Source organism: Schistocerca piceifrons, unplaced genomic scaffold (genome assembly GCF_021461385.2).
Source record: "Schistocerca piceifrons isolate TAMUIC-IGC-003096 unplaced genomic scaffold, iqSchPice1.1 HiC_scaffold_776, whole genome shotgun sequence".
Lineage (NCBI taxonomy): Eukaryota > Metazoa > Arthropoda > Insecta > Orthoptera > Acrididae > Schistocerca > Schistocerca piceifrons.
Window position 1 is genome coordinate 35,359 of NW_025729032.1, and position 19,488 is coordinate 54,846.

Below are 19,488 nucleotides of genomic sequence, written 5' to 3' on the forward strand. Positions count from 1 at the left end.
TTCTTATTCGACGTGAGCAATTGACACTCTGGTCCGACGCGTGAAGGCGATTACGAAGGTTTCGGGTACAGGTGGTAGCAGATGCATGTTAGTAAGTCTTGCTTAAAGTGATGAAAAAGTGTTTCCGCCCGGGATCGAACCGGGGACCTTCTGCGTGTTAGGCAGACGTGATAACCGCTACACCACGGAAACTGCTTGTGTGCACCGTACTGCACAGACAACTTGTAGTGATGTTGCCATCGTAACTAAAAAATTCAATAAATGTGGTACTTGCAAAACGAAGGGACGTGCGGCAGATCCACACACGAAGTGGCTCATTGGAGGACAATACGACATAGGCAGGAAAATACTGTTCCCGCCCGGGATCGAACCGGGGACCTTCTGCGTGTGAAGCAGACGTGATAACCGCTACACTACGGAAACGACGGACACGACGAGTCCATCCTTTTTCACTCAAACTTGCCTCAGCCTTTCTATCGTCGGCGAATGCACACACGACAGATCTTTTGTCAGCCTGGAACCCATCACAGCCGAGGGCTCAAGAAGTCTTCGGGGTGCTCGAGAGGGTGTCTGCCGTAGCACCCCTAACGAGATAGCGGCGTTTCGCGCAGTCGTTATTGCGAGTCATATCAGCAAAGCAATCACTTTCTCAGCAGCAAGCAGTGCGAGCCCAGCGGCAGCTCTACATGAAGGTACCGACAGCCCAGGAAGGCCGCCCCCATCCCGCCAGCGTACACGAGACTTCCAGGGCACCCTGGACGACATCGAGGGATTGGAATAATTGGCAATCACCGTGTCACAGCGCTCGTTGGTCTAGGGGTATGATTCCTGCTTAGGGTGCAGGAGGTCCCGGGTTCAAATCCCGGACGAGCCCTAGCGTTTTGTGCAAACTGATCGCACGTCAGTGGCTGAGTCAGCGCAAAAAGCTCGCCGTCAATATCAAATGAACTTCTTATTCGATGTGAGCAATTGACACTCTGGTCCGACGCGTTAAAAAAAAAAATAAAAAAAAAAAGTGGCTAGGGTACCTGGCTCTCACCCAGGAGGCGCGGGTTCGATTCCCGGTACCGGAAATGCGCATTTTGTTGCTCCTCTTATGCGACTTGGCCCGACTTAGCTCGACTGACGCTACGCTGACGCTTGCAGAAAACTACGTTAAGTACGATTCGTGGTAACAAGTGACGGCGAGAGCGATGCGACACCTGTCCACCTCTTATCGAGGCACCTAACTGTGGTCAACAAAGCTGGAGGACTGCAAGACATTGCCACGGGGGTTGAATGCAGCTAACCACACTGCTTAGTGTCCTAACAGTGGAGACAGGTTCAAAAAAAAAAAAAAAAAAAAATGGGTATAATTCCTGCTTAGGGTGCAGGAGGTCCCGGGTTCAAATCCCGGACGAGCCAACGCGTTTTGTGCAAACTGATCGCACGTCAGTGGCTGAGTCAGCGCAAAAAGCTCGCCGTCAATATCAAACGAATTTCTTATTCGACGTGAGCAATTGACACTCTGGTCCGACGCGTGAAGGCGATTACGAAGGTTTCGGGTACAGGTGGTAGCAGATGCATGTTAGTAAGTCTTGCTTAAAGTGATGAAAAAGTGTTTCCGCCCGGGATCGAACAGGGGACCTTCTGCGTGTTAGGCAGACGTGATAACCGCTACACCACGGAAACTGCTTGTGTGCACCGTACTGCACAGACAACTTGTAGTGATGTTGCCATCGTAACTAAAAAATTCAATAAATGTGGTACTTGACAAAACGAAGGGACGTGCGGCAGATCCACACACGAAGTGGCTCATTGGAGGACAATACGACATAGGCAGGAAAATACTGTTCCCGCCCGGGATCGAACCGGGGACCTTCTGCGTGTGAAGCAGACGTGATAACCGCTACACTACGGAAACGGACGGACACGACGAGTCCATCCTTTTTCACTCAAACTTGCCTCAGCCTTTCTATCGTCGGCGAATGCACACACGACAGATCTTTTGTCAGCCTGGAACCCATCACAGCCGAGGCTCAAGAAAGTCTTCGGGGTGCTCGAGAGGGTGTCTGCCGTAGCACACCCTAACGAGATAGCGGCGTTTCGCGCAGTCGTTATTTGCGAGTCATATCAGCAAAAGCAATCACCTTTCTCAGCAGCAAGCAGTGCGAGCCCAGCGGCAGCTCTACATGAAGGTACCGACAGCCCAGGAAGGCCGCCCCCATCCCGCCAGCGTACACGAGACTTCCAGGGCACCCTGGACGACATCGAGGGGATTGGAATAATTGGCAATCACCGTGTCACAGCGCTCGTTGGTCTAGGGGTATGATTCCTGCTTAGGGTGCAGGAGGTCCCGGGTTCAAATCCCGGACGAGCCCTAGCGTTTTGTGCAAACTGATCGCACGTCAGTGGCTGAGTCAGCGCAAAAAGCTTCGCCGTCAATATCAAATGAACTTCTTATTCGATGTGAGCAATTGACACTCTGGTCCGACGCGTTAAAAAAAAAAATAAAAAAAAAAAAGTGGGCTAGGGTACCTGGCTCTCACCCAGGAGGCGCGGGTTCGATTCCCGGTACCGGAAATGCGCATTTTGTTGCTCCTCTTATGCGACTTGGGCCCGACTTAGCTCGACTGACGCTACGCTGACGCTTGCAGAAAAACTACGTTAAGTACGATTCTGTGGTAACAAGTGAGGGCGAGAGCGTTGCGACACCTGTCCACCTCTTATCGAGGGCACCTAACTGTGGTCAACAAAGCTGGAGGACTGCAAGGACATTGCCACGGGGGTTGAATGCAGCTAACCACACTGCTTAGTGTCCTAACAGTGGAGACAGGTTCAAAAAAAAAAAAAAAAAAAAAAAATGGGTATAATTCCTGCTTAGGGTGCAGGAGGTCCCGGGTTCAAAATCCCCGGACGAGCCAACGCGTTTTGTGCAAACTGATCGCACGTCAGTGGCCTGAGTCAGCGCAAAAAGCTCGCCGTCCAATATCAAACGAATTTCTTATTCGACGTGAGCAATTGACACTCTGGTCCGGACGCGTGAAGGCGATTACGAAGGTTTCGGGTACAGGTGGTAGCAGATGCATGTTAGTAAGTCTTGCTTAAAGTGATGAAAAAGTGTTTCCGCCCGGGATCGAACAGGGGACCTTCTGCGTGTTAGGCAGACGTGATAACCGCTACACCAACGGAAACTGCTTGTGTGCACCGTACTGCACAGACAACTTGTAGTGATGTTTGCCATCGTAACTAAAAAATTCAATAAATGTGGTACTTGCAAAACGAAGGGGACGTGCGGCAGATCCACACACGAAGTGGCTCATTGGAGGGACAATACGACATAGGCAGGAAAATACTGTTCCCGCCCGGGATCGAACCGGGGGACCTTCTGCGTGTGAAGCAGACGTGATAACCGCTACACTACGGAAACGACGGACACGACGGAGTCCATCCTTTTTCACTCAAACTTGCCTCAGCCTTTCTATCGTCGGCGAATGCACACACGACAGATCTTTTTGTCAGCCTGGAACCCATCACAGCCGAGGGCTCAAGAAGTCTTCGGGGTGCTCGAGAGGGTGTCTGCCGTAGCACCCCCTAACGAGATAGCGGCGTTTCGCGCAAGTCGTTATTGCGAGTCATATCAGCAAAGCAATCACTTTCTCAGCAGCAAGCAGTGCGAGCCCAGGCGGCAGCTCTACATGAAGGTACCGACAGCCCAGGAAGGCCGCCCCCATCCCGCCAGCGTACACGAGACTTCCCAGGGCACCCTGGACGACACGGAGGGGATTGGAATAATTGGCAATCACCGTGTCACATGCGCTCGTTGGTCTAGGGGTATGATTCCTGCTTAGGGTGCAGGAGGTCCCGGGTTCAAATCCCGGACGAGCCCTAGCGTTTTTGTGCAAACTGATCGCAACGTCAGTGGCTGAGTCAGCGCAAAAAGCTCGCCGTCAATATCAAATGAACTTCTTATTCGATGTGAGCAATTGACACTCTGGTCCGACGCGTTAAAAAAAAAAATAAAAAAAAAAAAGTGGCTAGGGTACCTGGCTCTCACCCAGGAGGCGCGGGTTCGATTCCCGGTACCGGAAATGCCGCATTTTGTTGCTCCTCTTATGCGACTTGGCCCGACTTAGCTCGACTGACGCTACGCTGACGCTTGCAGAAAACTATCGTTAAGTACGATTCGTGGTAACAAGTGACGGCGAGAGCGATGCGACACCTGTCCACCTCTTATCGAGGCACCTAACTGTGGTCAACAAAGCTGGAGGACTGCAAGACATTGCCACGGGGGTTGAATGCAGCTAACCACACTGCTTAGTGTCCTAACAGTGGAGACAGGTTCAAAAAAAAAAAAAAAAAATGGGTATAATTCCTGCTTAGGGTGCAGGGAGGTCCCGGGTTCAAATCCCGGACGAGCCAACGCGTTTTGTGCAAACTGATCGCACGTCAGTGGCTGAGTCAGCGCAAAAAGCTCGCCGTCAATATCAAACGAATTTCTTATTCGACGTGAGCAATTGACACTCTGGTCCGACGCGTGAAGGCGATTACGAAGGTTTCGGGTACAGGTGGTAGCAGATGCATGTTAGTAAGTCTTGCTTAAAGTGATGAAAAAGTGTTTCCGCCCGGGATCGAACCGGGGACCTTCTGCGTGTTAGGCAGACGTGATAACCGCTACACCACGGAAACTGCTTGTGTGCACCGTACTGCACAGACAACTTGTAGTGATGTTGCCATCGTAACTAAAAAATTCAATAAATGTGGTACTTGCAAAACGAAGGGACGTGCGGCAGATCCACACACGAAGTGGCTCATTGGAGGACAATACGACATAGGCAGGAAAATACTGTTCCCGCCCGGGATCGAACCGGGGACCTTCTGCGTGTGAAGCAGACGTGATAACCGCCGCTACACTACGGAAACGACGGACACGACGAGTCCATCCTTTTTCACTCAAACTTGCCTCAGCCTTTCTATCGTCGGCGAATGCACACACGACAGATCTTTTGTCAGCCTGGAACCCATCACAGCCGAGGGCTCAAGAAGTCTTCGGGGTGCTCGAGAGGGTGTCTGCCGTAGCACCCCTAACGAGATAGCGGCGTTTCGCGCAGTCGTTATTGCGAGTCATATCAGCAAAGCAATCACTTTCTCAGCAGCAAGCAGTGCGAGCCCAGCGGCAGCTCTACATGAAGGTACCGACAGCCCAGGAAGGCCGCCCCCATCCCGCCAGCGTACACGAGACTTCCAGGGCACCCTGGACGACATCGAGGGATTGGAATAATTGGCAATCACCGTGTCACAGCGCTCGTTGGTCTAGGGGTATGATTCCTGCTTAGGGTGCAGGAGGTCCCGGGTTCAAATCCCGGACGAGCCCTAGCGTTTTGTGCAAACTGATCGCACGTCAGTGGCTGAGTCAGCGCAAAAAGCTCGCCGTCAATATCAAATGAACTTCTTATTCGATGTGAGCAATTGACACTCTGGTCCGACGCGTTAAAAAAAAAAATAAAAAAAAAAAGTGGCTAGGGTACCTGGCTCTCACCCAGGAGGCGCGGGTTCGATTCCCGGTACCGGAAATGCGCATTTTGTTGCTCCTCTTATGCGACTTGGCCCGACTTAGCTCGACTAGTTCCGCTTTAGACGCCGTGCAGTGTGGACGTGCCTAGTCTTCCGCTCCGCCGTAGCGTTACGTATAGTGGACTATCGTTTTTGTTACGTGTTGTGTTGCAACTTCTGAGAGTATTTCTCCGTCGTTGTTTCGTACCTTGTGTTACTTTCTGTCCTTATTTCAGTGTTTTTTGTGTAGCGGTTTCGACCGCATATTTTGAAAATGTCGTCCCAGGTTATTCCTCGTCAGGCTACAGTTAGTTTTGCTTTTGACAAGTCAACCCGCCATGTGCAACCTAGTTCTCTTGAGATTCATGATTGGTTGGTAGATACCTTTGGTGTTCATTCGGATCAGGTGCACACTGCTTATTTTGATACCGAACTGTATGTTTTCTTTGTTAAGTTTATGGACCCACTTCAGGTTGATAAAATTCTTTCTAAATATGGTCATCAAGTTCTCTTTCGGCATCGGGATGATTCTGTAAGTACCGTGCTGCTTTCCAATGCTTCCATCACGTATACCAATGTTCGTGTTTACAACCTTCCACCGGAGGTGGATAATGTCTATCTTAAGGAGGGTCTACAGAAGTATGGTGATGTAAAGAGCATTCGCCTTGAACGCTGGTCAAGCCAACATCGCCTGCAATGTTACAGTGGTATTCGTTCAGTCGAAATGCACGTTAAGCAGAATATTCCATCTCACCTGCAGATCGGTGGATATCGTGTCCATGTAACATATAGTGGTCAGGTTGGCACCTGTTTTTTGTGCAATGAAAGTGGTCACGTGCGTACCGACTGTCCGCGGAGAGTTTGTGTTTTAAAAAATTCTCTCGAACAGCGTCGCAAGTTAACGGTCGCTGACCTCGTTGCAGGTGGTTCTGCTCTTGGTGTAGCACAGTCCAGTGGTAGTAGCGCCCCGCCACAGGTTTTGCGCACCCCTGATACAGAATTTCCTCCTTTGCGTGCTAAATCTGATGTTGTTCCGTCTGTCCCTCAGGTGGGTGTGCCACTTTTGAATAATAAGAGGCGTCGCCCACACGATGGAAATAGTACGGATGAGGATCTCCCTGAGATGCCCCAGTCCGAGCGACCGGCATCCTCCGAGCCACTGTGTACTGTAGCTGCTCCCTGCCCTCCTGAGGTAGCGGTTCCGGTGGCGGCTGCTGGCGCCCCTCCGGCCCTCCGACGCAGCTTCTCTCGAGTCGGGTCGTCGGTCGGGCCTGTTGGCGCCGTCTTCCGAACCGACTTCGATGTCACAACAAGTGGAGCCGCGACAACTTCCTGCTTCGCTGCCCCATACCTCTGCCAGCGGAGCTGCTCCGCTTCCTTCCAACTCTGCGGCCTCGGACCTTCCTGCTCACGTTTCGCCTCCGTGCAGTCCATGTTTGCCGGAAGCTAGTGCAGGTGTTGACCATTCCGTTTTGTCGGATGTTTCCCCCGCGACCCCGGATCCCGCATGTGGACCGGCGCGGGTGGTGTCGGATACAGAACTTGACCCTCCTACGTCACCGGCGGCTGAAGTTTCCTTGCCCGTCAGCCGACGCAAGTTACGCGTTCAGCCGAACGTTAATGCTGTTCGTAAAAAACCGAAACGTAAGGGATCCGCGGAACGGGGTAGCAGTCCCCCTCCCTCGGATGCCTCCGTCACCCCTGCTATGGACTGTGACGCTGGTGCGTCGGTGTAGGTGATTTGTTTTCTCGCTTTTCTCTCTATGGTTCAGGCATACACCTTTCTTACCTTAAATGTTAACCGTATTGAGTCCGACGTTCGCATTGCCTCTTTGCGGCAGTTTATTTACGACGCCTGTGCGGACGTAGTGTTTTTGCAGGAAGTGTTGTTTTCTGATCTCTCTCTACCTGGATTTCAAACTGTTTTTAATGTCGCGCCGGAATATTCAACAGGAACTGCTCTTTTCTTTCGAGAGGGCATTCCTATTACTGACATTGAATTCCCTTGACTCTGGCCGTGGGATTGGTTGTCGTCTTTTTGATCTCCGCCTCGTTGTTTTGTATGCCCCCTCTGGTTCGGGTCACACTGTGGCTCGATCGCGCTTTTATAAAGAAGAGCTTATTTATCTTTTGCGCCAGAGTCCTCGGAGTCTCCTGCTCGGAGGCGATTTTAATTGTGTTTTACGCCCTGCAGACCAGTCCCCCAATTTTAATTATTGCCGTGATTTACATGACTTAGTTCGTACGATGCATCTGCGTGATGTTTGGGAACACAAATATCCAACCCTGGTGAAATATACGTTTTTTACCGCGTCCTCATGCAGTAGACTCGACAGATTCTATTTATCTGATTTTTTATGTGATAAAATTCTTTCTGTCGATGTTATTCCTACTAGTTTTTCTGACCATTGTGCTTTTACTGCAACTGTAAATCTTAGTCGCCAACCTGCAAAACTTTATCGTTCCCAGTGGATGTTAAATGTTTCCCACCTTGCCGACAGTGCTATGGATGATGTTATAAGTGGCGTGTGGGAGCGATGTCTTCGCTCTGTCCCGCGATACCCCTCCTTGCTGGTTTGGTGGACTGCGTTTGCCAAGCCCAAGATTCGTCAGACTTTGATTTTCTACTGTGCTGCTAGGACGCGTGATTTTAAGAACACGTATGAATATTACTACTCTGTCCTGCGTGAACTATATGACGCGGCGGGTACCTCTCCACTGCGGATCCATGATGTTCGTCGTATTAAAGCCAAGCTCTTGAGCCTTAAACGACGACAGATGGATGGTCTGCGAGTTAAGTCGAAACCTCACTCTCTTGTTGAAGGTGAACTGACATCCTTGTACCACCTGCTACGGCATCAGACTCGTCGTCGTCGCTCCTTCATCTCTTCTCTTACGGTGGATGATGGGCGACAGCTTAGTGCACAGGAGGAAATGGTTCGTGCTCTTCATCAGTATTACACTAGTCTCTATTCTGCCGATGATTCTGGTGAGTCTCTTTCGGATGATGTCTTTGGGGATCTAACTGCGACGATCGCGCCTGACGCGAACGGCGAATTTCTCCGGGAGTTCCAGGTAGATGATGTTTTCGATTTTATTGCTCGCTCTCCGTCCAGTAAATCGCCGGGTCCAGACGGCCTGCCTAAAGAATTTTATCTCCGTTTTTGGCCTCTTTTGGGTGGCATTTTTACGCAGATTTTAAATGAGATTGTCAGAGGGATGGATGTGCCTGCCGATTTTAAAGTAGGGAAAATTGTTTTAATTCCGAAGTCCTCTGGTCGTTTATCTGCTGCCAATCTTCGTCCGCTCACATTGCTGAATTTTGACTATAAGACAGCTGCTAGAGCGCTCAATAGCCGGCTGTCTTCTCTGCTTCGGGGTGTGATTGGTGCACATCAATGTTGTTTTCATGATAGATCTATTCTGACACCAGTAGCCGAATATCGGGATGTTGTCTCGGTTGCGGCGGTTACAAACGTACATTGTGCCTTTGCCTTCCTTGATTTTTATAAGGCTTTTGATCACGTCAGTCATGTGTTTTTAGATCGTGTTTTAGATACAATAGGTTTTAACGCTTCATCACGTGGTGTTCTTGGCAATTTGTACAGGGGAATAACAGCTCGGGTGTCTGTCAATGGGCAGCTGACGCCGCCCATTGCTATCCGCCGCGGAGTGCCTCAGGGTAGTCCGCTCTCTATGTCTTTATTCGTTTTGTCCCTGGAACCGCTGCTTCGGACTATTGCTCTCAAGCTTCAGGGTATGTCCCTCTCTGGTGGGAAGCTCTCGGTTAAGGCATATGCGGATGATGTCGTTGTTCTCCTCCGTCAACGAGATGATATCCCGTTGTTGAAAGGGGCAGTTGATGCATACTGTCGTGTCTCTGGAGCGCGTCTCAATCAGGGTAAATGTAAGTTCCTTGATATTCGAGGATTTCGCGATGCTGACGTCCCTTGGGCCACTTTTGTCGATCGCCATACGTCCTTGGGGATTATCATTGATCGGTGTCCTCTAAAAATGGCGGCTCTCAATTGGAAATCTGTCACCGAGAAGATACAGGGGGCTCTGATGGTCCATGAGCAGCGCTCTGCTACCATTTTGCAAAAAGTCCGAATTTTAGACACCTACGTCCTATGTAAAGCTTATTATGTTGCTCAGCTGTTCCCACTTCCCATGATGGTGGCGAAAAGGTTGCGCCAATTGTCTAGCAGGTTTATATGGAAGGGCCATCTATTCAAGTTACGTTACGAGGTAATGACGAAACCGCGTCTCTCCGGAGGCTTGGGGCTCTCTGACATTACTCGCAAGGCGTCTGCTTTGTACGTCCGCCGAACGACTCTAATTGTTACGCAAGAAGTGACTTCAATTACATCCAGGCTTTTTACTGTTGTGCGTCCGGCGAGCCTTGCTCCACCTGTCGATGTCGGACGCCTAAATTTTAAGTTGAAACACATTCGGGAATTTTACATTGCGGTGAGTTACCTCGGTGACGTCTTCTTGCGGCGACCGGTGCCAACGACCAAGAGCTTGATTGCCCGCTGGGAGGGGCTGGCCAGTCCCAATCCAATAGAACTGGCGTCTCCATCCGTGTCCTGGAGGAACGTCTGGAAGAACGTTAGTCTGCCGATCCACTCTATGGCCGTGGCGTCCACGTGGTATAGGGTAATAAATAATTTGGTTCCCACCAATGTACGACTGCACCGTATTGGTCTTTCTGACACGGACACCTGTACTCGGTGTGGTCTCCTGGATACCCTTGAACATCGATTCACCTGCTGTGGGCACCTTGCTAATTGGCGTTGGCTCAGGAAACAACTTGCTTTTGTCACTAGGTCTGCTGAAGCCGCTTATACTATTGACATCATCGTCCGGCCCGATTCTTCCTTTTTTCCGCGGACGAAGCTCCATACCGTCATGTGGTTGATTGGCCATTTCGTACATTTTGTCAACAGTTGTCATGAAGAGGATGGACACCTAGCGTTTCGGCAGTACATGCTTACTGCTTACTGGCAGCGCTTGCGATTGCCAGGCCTCCGAGATGATTTTGCCAATATGCTTAGCCTGACATTTGAAAGAGAGGGTGTTGGCTAAGGTCACCTGTGTGAGCCATTTTCTTTTATACTGTTTCTGAATTTGTCGCCTTTATGTATGTTTCTTCTCTACACCAGGACTGAAGTTTTCGTGTTTTAACCTTTATTTCAGTAAGCAGTCTACATTATATAGTCATGTTTTAGGATTTTAATTTCAGTACTGTACTTCTTTTGAAGTGGCTGTGTGGTGGATATTCTTTAATATTTTTTTCAATAGATATATTCGTTCGAGTGGTAGAGTGTCTGCTTCAAAAAAAAAAAAAAAAAAAAAAAAAAAAAAAAAAAAAAAGTTGGGAGAGCGTTAGACTGAAGATCTAAAGGTCCCTGGAAAAAAAAAAAAAAAAGTGGTTAAGGCGTTGGACTGCTAATCCAATGTGAAAAAAAAAAAAAAAAAGTGGTTAAGGCGAAAAAAAAAGAAAAAAAAAAAAGTGGTTAAGGCGTTGGACTGCTAATCCCATGTGCTCTGCACGCGTGGGTTCGAATCCCATCCCCGTCGATGAATTTTACGTGAAGCACGCGTTTGCGGTCACTCCTTCTCCGTGCGAAACGCCACTCAGTAGTAACAACGACGCGTGTACGTGACAAATAGCGTGTGTATAAAAAAAAAAAAAAAAAAAAAGGGGTATGATTCCTGCTTAGGGTGCAGGAGGTCCCGGGTTCAAATCCCGGACGAGCCCTAGCGTTTTGTGCAAACTGATCGCACGTCAGTGGCTGAGTCAGCGCAAAAAGCTCGCCGTCAATATCAAATGAACTTCTTATTCGATGTGAGCAATTGACACTCTGGTCCGACGCGTTAAAAAAAAAAATAAAAAAAAACAAAGTGGCTAGGGTACCTGGCTCTCACCCAGGAGGCGCGGGTTCGATTCCCGGTACCGGAAATGCGCATTTTGTTGCTCCTCTTATGCGACTTGGCCCGACTTAGCTCGACTGACGCTACGCTGACGCTTGCAGAAAACTACGTTAAGTACGATTCGTGGTAACAAGTGACGGCGAGAGCGATGCGACACCTGTCCACCTCTTATCGAGGCACCTAACTGTGGTCAACAAAGCTGGAGGACTGCAAGACATTGCCACGGGGGGTTGAATGCAGCTAACCACACTGCTTAGTGTCCTAACAGTGGAGACAGGTTCAAAAAAAAAAAAAAAAAAAAAATGGGTATAATTCCTGCTTAGGGTGCAGGAGGTCCCGGGTTCAAATCCCGGACGAGCCAACGCGTTTTTGTGCAAACTGATCGCACGTCAGTGGCTGAGTCAGCGCAAAAAGCTCGCCGTCAATATCAAACGAATTTCTTATTCGACGTGAGCAATTGACACTCTGGTCCGACGCGTGAAGGCGATTACGAAGGTTTCGGGTACAGGTGGTAGCAGATGCATGTTAGTAAGTCTTGCTTAAAGTGATGAAAAAGTGTTTCCGCCCGGGATCGAACCGGGGACCTTCTGCGTGTTAGGCAGACGTGATTACCGCTACACCACGGAAACTGCTTGTGTGCACCGTACTGCACAGACAACTTGTAGTGATGTTGCCATCGTAACTAAAAAATTCAATAAATGTGGTACTTGCAAAACGAAGGGACGTGCGGCAGATCCACACACGAAGTGGCTCATTGGAGGACAATACGACATAGGCAGGAAAATACTGTTCCCGCCCGGGATCGAACCGGGGACCTTCTGCGTGTGAAGCAGACGTGATAACCGCTACACTACGGAAACGACGGACACGACGAGTCCATCCTTTTTCACTCAAACTTGCCTCAGCCTTTCTATCGTCGGCGAATGCACACACGACAGATCTTTTGTCAGCCTGGAACCCATCACAGCCGAGGGCTCAAGAAGTCTTCGGGGTGCTCGAGAGGGTGTCTGCCGTAGCACCCCTAACGAGATAGCGGCGTTTCGCGCAGTCGTTATTGCGAGTCATATCAGCAAAGCAATCACTTTCTCAGCAGCAAGCAGTGCGAGCCCAGCGGCAGCTCTACATGAAGGTACCGACAGCCCAGGAAGGCCGCCCCCATCCCGCCAGCGTACACGAGACTTCCAGGGCACCCTGGACGACATCGAGGGATTGGAATAATTGGCAATCACCGTGTCACAGCGCTCGTTGGTCTAGGGGTATGATTCCTGCTTAGGGTGCAGGAGGTCCCGGGTTCAAATCCCGGACGAGCCCTAGCGTTTTGTGCAAACTGATCGCACGTCAGTGGCTGAGTCAGCGCAAAAAGCTCGCCGTCAATATCAAATGAACTTCTTATTCGATGTGAGCAATTGACACTCTGGTCCGACGCGTTAAAAAAAAAAATAAAAAAAAAAAGTGGCTAGGGTACCTGGCTCTCACCCAGGAGGCGCGGGTTCGATTCCCGGTACCGGAAATGCGCATTTTGTTGCTCCTCTTATGCGACTTGGCCCGACTTAGCTCGACTGACGCTACGCTGACGCTTGCAGAAAACTACGTTAAGTACGATTCGTGGTAACAAGTGACGGCGAGAGCGATGCGACACCTGTCCACCTCTTATCGAGGCACCTAACTGTGGTCAACAAAGCTGGAGGACTGCAAGACATTGCCACGGGGGTTGAATGCAGCTAACCACACTGCTTAGTGTCCTAACAGTGGAGACAGGTTCAAAAAAAAAAAAAAAAAAATGGGTATAATTCCTGCTTAGGGTGCAGGAGGTCCCGGGTTCAAATCCCGGACGAGCCAACGCGTTTTGTGCAAACTGATCGCACGTCAGTGGCTGAGTCAGCGCAAAAAGCTCGCCGTCAATATCAAACGAATTTCTTATTCGACGTGAGCAATTGACACTCTGGTCCGACGCGTGAAGGCGATTACGAAGGTTTCGGGTACAGGTGGTAGCAGATGCATGTTAGTAAGTCTTGCTTAAAGTGATGAAAAAGTGTTTCCGCCCGGGATCGAACCGGGGACCTTCTGCGTGTTAGGCAGACGTGATAACCGCTACACCACGGAAACTGCTTGTGTGCACCGTACTGCACAGACAACTTGTAGTGATGTTGCCATCGTAACTAAAAAATTCAATAAATGTGGTACTTGCAAAACGAAGGGACGTGCGGCAGATCCACACACGAAGTGGCTCATTGGAGGACAATACGACATAGGCAGGAAAATACTGTTCCCGCCCGGGATCGAACCGGGGACCTTCTGCGTGTGAAGCAGACGTGATAACCGCTACACTACGGAAACGACGGACACGACGAGTCCATCCTTTTTCACTCAAACTTGCCTCAGCCTTTCTATCGTCGGCGAATGCACACACGACAGATCTTTTGTCAGCCTGGAACCCATCACAGCCGAGGGCTCAAGAAGTCTTCGGGGTGCTCGAGAGGGTGTCTGCCGTAGCACCCCCTAACGAGATAGCGGCGTTTCGCGCAGTCGTTATTGCGAGTCATATCAGCAAAGCAATCACTTTCTCAGCAGCAAGCAGTGCGAGCCCAGCGGCAGCTCTACATGAAGGTACCGACAGCCCAGGAAGGCCGCCCCCATCCCGCCAGCGTACACGAGACTTCCAGGGCACCCTGGACGACATCGAGGGATTGGAATAATTGGCAATCACCGTGTCACAGCGCTCGTTGGTCTAGGGGTATGATTCCTGCTTAGGGTGCAGGAGGTCCCGGGTTCAAATCCCGGACGAGCCTAGCGTTTTGTGCAAACTGATCGCACGTCAGTGGCTGAGTCAGCGCAAAAAGCTCGCCGTCAATATCAAATGAACTTCTTATTCGATGTGAGCAATTGACACTCTGGTCCGACGCGTTAAAAAAAAAAATAAAAAAAAACAAAGTGGCTAGGGTACCTGGCTCTCACCCAGGAGGCGCGGGTTCGATTCCCGGTACCGGAAATGCGCATTTTGTTGCTCCTCTTATGCGACTTGGCCGACTTAGCTCGACTGACGCTACGCTGACGCTTGCAGAAAACTACGTTAAGTACGATTCGTGGTAACAAGTGACGGCGAGAGCGATGCGACACCTGTCCACCTCTTATCGAGGCACCTAACTGTGGTCAACAAAGCTGGAGGACTGCAAGACATTGCCACGGGGGTTGAATGCAGCTAACCACACTGCTTAGTGTCCTAACAGTGGAGACAGGTTCAAAAAAAAAAAAAAAAAAAAAATGGGTATAATTCCTGCTTAGGGTGCAGGAGGTCCCGGGTTCAAATCCCGGACGAGCCAACGCGTTTTGTGCAAACTGATCGCACGTCAGTGGCTGAGTCAGCGCAAAAAGCTCGCCGTCAATATCAAACGAATTTCTTATTCGACGTGAGCAATTGACACTCTGGTCCGACGCGTGAAGGCGATTACGAAGGTTTCGGGTACAGGTGGTAGCAGATGCATGTTAGTAAGTCTTGCTTAAAGTGATGAAAAAGTGTTTCCGCCCGGGATCGAACCGGGGACCTTCTGCGTGTTAGGCAGACGTGATTACCGCTACACCACGGAAACTGCTTGTGTGCACCGTACTGCACAGACAACTTGTAGTGATGTTGCCATCGTAACTAAAAAATTCAATAAATGTGGTACTTGCAAAACGAAGGGACGTGCGGCAGATCCACACACGAAGTGGCTCATTGGAGGACAATACGACATAGGCAGGAAAATACTGTTCCCGCCCGGGATCGAACCGGGGACCTTCTGCGTGTGAAGCAGACGTGATAACCGCTACACTACGGAAACGACGGACACGACGAGTCCATCCTTTTTCACTCAAACTTGCCTCAGCCTTTCTATCGTCGGCGAATGCACACACGACAGATCTTTTGTCAGCCTGGAACCCATCACAGCCGAGGGCTCAAGAAGTCTTCGGGGTGCTCGAGAGGGTGTCTGCCGTAGCACCCCTAACGAGATAGCGGCGTTTCGCGCAGTCGTTATTGCGAGTCATATCAGCAAAGCAATCACTTTCTCAGCAGCAAGCAGTGCGAGCCCAGCGGCAGCTCTACATGAAGGTACCGACAGCCCAGGAAGGCCGCCCCCATCCCGCCAGCGTACACGAGACTTCCAGGGCACCCTGGACGACATCGAGGGATTGGAATAATTGGCAATCACCGTGTCACAGCGCTCGTTGGTCTAGGGGTATGATTCCTGCTTAGGGTGCAGGAGGTCCCGGGTTCAAATCCCGGACGAGCCCTAGCGTTTTGTGCAAACTGATCGCACGTCAGTGGCTGAGTCAGCGCAAAAAGCTCGCCGTCAATATCAAATGAACTTCTTATTCGATGTGAGCAATTGACACTCTGGTCCGACGCGTTAAAAAAAAAAATAAAAAAAAAAAGTGGCTAGGGTACCTGGCTCTCACCCAGGAGGCGCGGGTTCGATTCCCGGTACCGGAAATGCGCATTTTGTTGCTCCTCTTATGCGACTTGGCCCGACTTAGCTCGACTGACGCTACGCTGACGCTTGCAGAAAACTACGTTAAGTACGATTCGTGGTAACAAGTGACGGCGAGAGCGATGCGACACCTGTCCACCTCTTATCGAGGCACCTAACTGTGGTCAACAAAGCTGGAGGACTGCAAGACATTGCCACGGGGGTTGAATGCAGCTAACCACACTGCTTAGTGTCCTAACAGTGGAGACAGGTTCAAAAAAAAAAAAAAAAAAATGGGTATAATTCCTGCTTAGGGTGCAGGAGGTCCCGGGTTCAAATCCCGGACGAGCCAACGCGTTTTGTGCAAACTGATCGCACGTCAGTGGCTGAGTCAGCGCAAAAAGCTCGCCGTCAATATCAAACGAATTTCTTATTCGACGTGAGCAATTGACACTCTGGTCCGACGCGTGAAGGCGATTACGAAGGTTTCGGGTACAGGTGGTAGCAGATGCATGTTAGTAAGTCTTGCTTAAAGTGATGAAAAAGTGTTTCCGCCCGGGATCGAACCGGGGACCTTCTGCGTGTTAGGCAGACGTGATAACCGCTACACCACGGAAACTGCTTGTGTGCACCGTACTGCACAGACAACTTGTAGTGATGTTGCCATCGTAACTAAAAAATTCAATAAATGTGGTACTTGCAAAACGAAGGGACGTGCGGCAGATCCACACACGAAGTGGCTCATTGGAGGACAATACGACATAGGCAGGAAAATACTGTTCCCGCCCGGGATCGAACCGGGGACCTTCTGCGTGTGAAGCAGACGTGATAACCGCTACACTACGGAAACGACGGACACGACGAGTCCATCCTTTTTCACTCAAACTTGCCTCAGCCTTTCTATCGTCGGCGAATGCACACACGACAGATCTTTTGTCAGCCTGGAACCCATCACAGCCGAGGGCTCAAGAAGTCTTCGGGGTGCTCGAGAGGGTGTCTGCCGTAGCACCCCTAACGAGATAGCGGCGTTTCGCGCAGTCGTTATTGCGAGTCATATCAGCAAAGCAATCACTTTCTCAGCAGCAAGCAGTGCGAGCCCAGCGGCAGCTCTACATGAAGGTACCGACAGCCCAGGAAGGCCGCCCCCATCCCGCCAGCGTACACGAGACTTCCAGGGCACCCTGGACGACATCGAGGGATTGGAATAATTGGCAATCACCGTGTCACAGCGCTCGTTGGTCCTAGGGGTATGATTCCTGCTTAGGGTGCAGGAGGTCCCGGGTTCAAATCCCGGACGAGCCCTAGCGTTTTGTGCAAACTGATCGCACGTCAGTGGCTGAGTCAGCGCAAAAAGCTCGCCGTCAATATCAAATGAACTTCTTATTCGATGTGAGCAATTGACACTCTGGTCCGACGCGTTAAAAAAAAAAATAAAAAAAAAAAGTGGCTAGGGTACCTGGCTCTCACCCAGGAGGCGCGGGTTCGATTCCCGGTACCGGAAATGCGCATTTTGTTGCTCCTCTTATGCGACTTGGCCCGACTTAGCTCGACTGACGCTACGCTGACGCTTGCAGAAAACTACGTTAAGTACGATTCGTGGTAACAAGTGACGGCGAGAGCGATGCGACACCTGTCCACCTCTTATCGAGGCACCTAACTGTGGTCAACAAAGCTGGAGGACTGCAAGACATTGCCACGGGGGTTGAATGCAGCTAACCACACTGCTTAGTGTCCTAACAGTGGAGACAGGTTCAAAAAAAAAAAAAAAAAAATGGGTATAATTCCTGCTTAGGGTGCAGGAGGTCCCGGGTTCAAATCCCGGACGAGCCAACGCGTTTTGTGCAAACTGATCGCACGTCAGTGGCTGAGTCAGCGCAAAAAGCTCGCCGTCAATATCAAACGAATTTCTTATTCGACGTGAGCAATTGACACTCTGGTCCGACGCGTGAAGGCGATTACGAAGGTTTCGGGTACAGGTGGTAGCAGATGCATGTTAGTAAGTCTTGCTTAAAGTGATGAAAAAGTGTTTCCGCCCGGGATCGAACCGGGGACCTTCTGCGTGTTAGGCAGACGTGATAACCGCTACACCACGGAAACTGCTTGTGTGCACCGTACTGCACAGACAACTTGTAGTGATGTTGCCATCGTAACTAAAAAATTCAATAAATGTGGTACTTGCAAAACGAAGGGACGTGCGGCAGATCCACACACGAAGTGGCTCATTGGAGGACAATACGACATAGGCAGGAAAATACTGTTCCCGCCCGGGATCGAACCGGGGACCTTCTGCGTGTGAAGCAGACGTGATAACCGCTACACTACGGAAACGACGGACACGACGAGTCCATCCTTTTTCACTCAAACTTGCCTCAGCCTTTCTATCGTCGGCGAATGCACACACGACAGATCTTTTGTCAGCCTGGAACCCATCACAGCCGAGGGCTCAAGAAGTCTTCGGGGTGCTCGAGAGGGTGTCTGCCGTAGCACCCCTAACGAGATAGCGGCGTTTCGCGCAGTCGTTATTGCGAGTCATATCAGCAAAGCAATCACTTTCTCAGCAGCAAGCAGTGCGAGCCCAGCGGCAGCTCTACATGAAGGTACCGACAGCCCAGGAAGGCCGCCCCCATCCCGCCAGCGTACACGAGACTTCCAGGGCACCCTGGACGACATCGAGGGATTGGAATAATTGGCAATCACCGTGTCACAGCGCTCGTTGGTCTAGGGGTATGATTCCTGCTTAGGGTGCAGGAGGTCCCGGGTTCAAATCCCGGACGAGCCCTAGCGTTTTGTGCAAACTGATCGCACGTCAGTGGCTGAGTCAGCGCAAAAAGCTCGCCGTCAATATCAAATGAACTTCTTATTCGATGTGAGCAATTGACACTCTGGTCCGACGCGTTAAAAAAAAAAAATAAAAAAAAAAAGTGGCTAGGGTACCTGGCTCTCACCCAGGAGGCGCGGGGTTCGATTCCCGGTACCGGAAATGCGCATTTTGTTGCTCCTCTTATGCGACTTGGCCCGACTTAGCTCGACTGACGCTACGCTGACGCTTGCAGAAAACTACGTTAAGTACGATTCGTGGTAACAAGTGACGGCGAGAGCGATGCGACACCTGTCCACCTCTTATCGAGGCACCTAACTGTGGTCAACAAAGCTGGAGGACTGCAAGACATTGCCACGGGGGTTGAATGCAGCTAACCACACTGCTTAGTGTCCTAACAGTGGAGACAGGTTCAAAAAAAAAAAAAAAAAAATGGGTATAATTCCTGCTTAGGGTGCAGGAGGTCCCGGGTTCAAATCCCGGACGAGCCAACGCGTTTTGTGCAAACTGATCGCACGTCAGTGGCTGAGTCAGCGCAAAAAGCTCGCCGTCAATATCAAACGAATTTCTTATTCGACGTGAGCAATTGACACTCTGGTCCGACGCGTGAAGGCGATTACCCCCGCACAGAGTTTCGGGTACAGGTGGTAGCAGATGCATGTTAGTAAGTCTTGCTTAAAGTGATGAAAAAGTGTTTCCGCCCGGGATCGAACCGGGGACCTTCTGCGTGTTAGGCAGACGTGATAACCGCTACAC

The 19,488-nt window shown here is 50.5% G+C and overlaps 26 non-coding genes across 26 annotated transcripts; 8 read left to right on the forward strand and 18 right to left on the reverse strand.

Moving 5' to 3' along the window:
- Positions 1-119: 119 nt before the first annotated feature.
- Trnav-aac lies at positions 120-192 on the reverse strand. The gene has a single exon. It is a non-coding gene; the product is annotated as a tRNA-Val (tRNA).
- Positions 193-350: 158 nt separating this feature from the next.
- Trnav-cac lies at positions 351-423 on the reverse strand. The gene has a single exon. It is a non-coding gene; the product is annotated as a tRNA-Val (tRNA).
- Positions 424-802: 379 nt separating this feature from the next.
- Trnap-agg lies at positions 803-876 on the forward strand. The gene has a single exon. It is a non-coding gene; the product is annotated as a tRNA-Pro (tRNA).
- A 722-nt stretch (positions 877-1,598) lies between these two features.
- On the reverse strand, positions 1,599-1,671 carry Trnav-aac. The gene has a single exon. It is a non-coding gene; the product is annotated as a tRNA-Val (tRNA).
- Positions 1,672-1,830: 159 nt separating this feature from the next.
- Positions 1,831-1,903, reverse strand: Trnav-cac. The gene has a single exon. It is a non-coding gene; the product is annotated as a tRNA-Val (tRNA).
- Positions 1,904-2,288: 385 nt separating this feature from the next.
- On the forward strand, positions 2,289-2,362 carry Trnap-agg. Its single transcript has one exon. It is a non-coding gene; the product is annotated as a tRNA-Pro (tRNA).
- A 738-nt stretch (positions 2,363-3,100) lies between these two features.
- On the reverse strand, positions 3,101-3,174 carry Trnav-aac. The gene has a single exon. It is a non-coding gene; the product is annotated as a tRNA-Val (tRNA).
- Positions 3,175-3,335: 161 nt separating this feature from the next.
- On the reverse strand, positions 3,336-3,409 carry Trnav-cac. The gene has a single exon. It is a non-coding gene; the product is annotated as a tRNA-Val (tRNA).
- Positions 3,410-3,796: 387 nt separating this feature from the next.
- On the forward strand, positions 3,797-3,870 carry Trnap-agg. The gene has a single exon. It is a non-coding gene; the product is annotated as a tRNA-Pro (tRNA).
- A 725-nt stretch (positions 3,871-4,595) lies between these two features.
- Trnav-aac lies at positions 4,596-4,668 on the reverse strand. Its single transcript has one exon. It is a non-coding gene; the product is annotated as a tRNA-Val (tRNA).
- Positions 4,669-4,826: 158 nt separating this feature from the next.
- On the reverse strand, positions 4,827-4,902 carry Trnav-cac. Its single transcript has one exon. It is a non-coding gene; the product is annotated as a tRNA-Val (tRNA).
- A 379-nt stretch (positions 4,903-5,281) lies between these two features.
- Trnap-agg lies at positions 5,282-5,355 on the forward strand. The gene has a single exon. It is a non-coding gene; the product is annotated as a tRNA-Pro (tRNA).
- Positions 5,356-12,025: 6,670 nt separating this feature from the next.
- Positions 12,026-12,098, reverse strand: Trnav-aac. Its single transcript has one exon. It is a non-coding gene; the product is annotated as a tRNA-Val (tRNA).
- Positions 12,099-12,256: 158 nt separating this feature from the next.
- On the reverse strand, positions 12,257-12,329 carry Trnav-cac. The gene has a single exon. It is a non-coding gene; the product is annotated as a tRNA-Val (tRNA).
- A 379-nt stretch (positions 12,330-12,708) lies between these two features.
- Positions 12,709-12,782, forward strand: Trnap-agg. Its single transcript has one exon. It is a non-coding gene; the product is annotated as a tRNA-Pro (tRNA).
- A 720-nt stretch (positions 12,783-13,502) lies between these two features.
- Trnav-aac lies at positions 13,503-13,575 on the reverse strand. The gene has a single exon. It is a non-coding gene; the product is annotated as a tRNA-Val (tRNA).
- A 158-nt stretch (positions 13,576-13,733) lies between these two features.
- On the reverse strand, positions 13,734-13,806 carry Trnav-cac. The gene has a single exon. It is a non-coding gene; the product is annotated as a tRNA-Val (tRNA).
- Positions 13,807-14,186: 380 nt separating this feature from the next.
- Trnap-agg lies at positions 14,187-14,258 on the forward strand. The gene has a single exon. It is a non-coding gene; the product is annotated as a tRNA-Pro (tRNA).
- Positions 14,259-14,983: 725 nt separating this feature from the next.
- Trnav-aac lies at positions 14,984-15,056 on the reverse strand. The gene has a single exon. It is a non-coding gene; the product is annotated as a tRNA-Val (tRNA).
- A 158-nt stretch (positions 15,057-15,214) lies between these two features.
- On the reverse strand, positions 15,215-15,287 carry Trnav-cac. The gene has a single exon. It is a non-coding gene; the product is annotated as a tRNA-Val (tRNA).
- Positions 15,288-15,666: 379 nt separating this feature from the next.
- On the forward strand, positions 15,667-15,740 carry Trnap-agg. Its single transcript has one exon. It is a non-coding gene; the product is annotated as a tRNA-Pro (tRNA).
- Positions 15,741-16,460: 720 nt separating this feature from the next.
- Trnav-aac lies at positions 16,461-16,533 on the reverse strand. Its single transcript has one exon. It is a non-coding gene; the product is annotated as a tRNA-Val (tRNA).
- Positions 16,534-16,691: 158 nt separating this feature from the next.
- On the reverse strand, positions 16,692-16,764 carry Trnav-cac. The gene has a single exon. It is a non-coding gene; the product is annotated as a tRNA-Val (tRNA).
- Positions 16,765-17,938: 1,174 nt separating this feature from the next.
- Trnav-aac lies at positions 17,939-18,011 on the reverse strand. The gene has a single exon. It is a non-coding gene; the product is annotated as a tRNA-Val (tRNA).
- Positions 18,012-18,169: 158 nt separating this feature from the next.
- On the reverse strand, positions 18,170-18,242 carry Trnav-cac. The gene has a single exon. It is a non-coding gene; the product is annotated as a tRNA-Val (tRNA).
- A 379-nt stretch (positions 18,243-18,621) lies between these two features.
- On the forward strand, positions 18,622-18,695 carry Trnap-agg. The gene has a single exon. It is a non-coding gene; the product is annotated as a tRNA-Pro (tRNA).
- Positions 18,696-19,488: the final 793 nt, after the last annotated feature.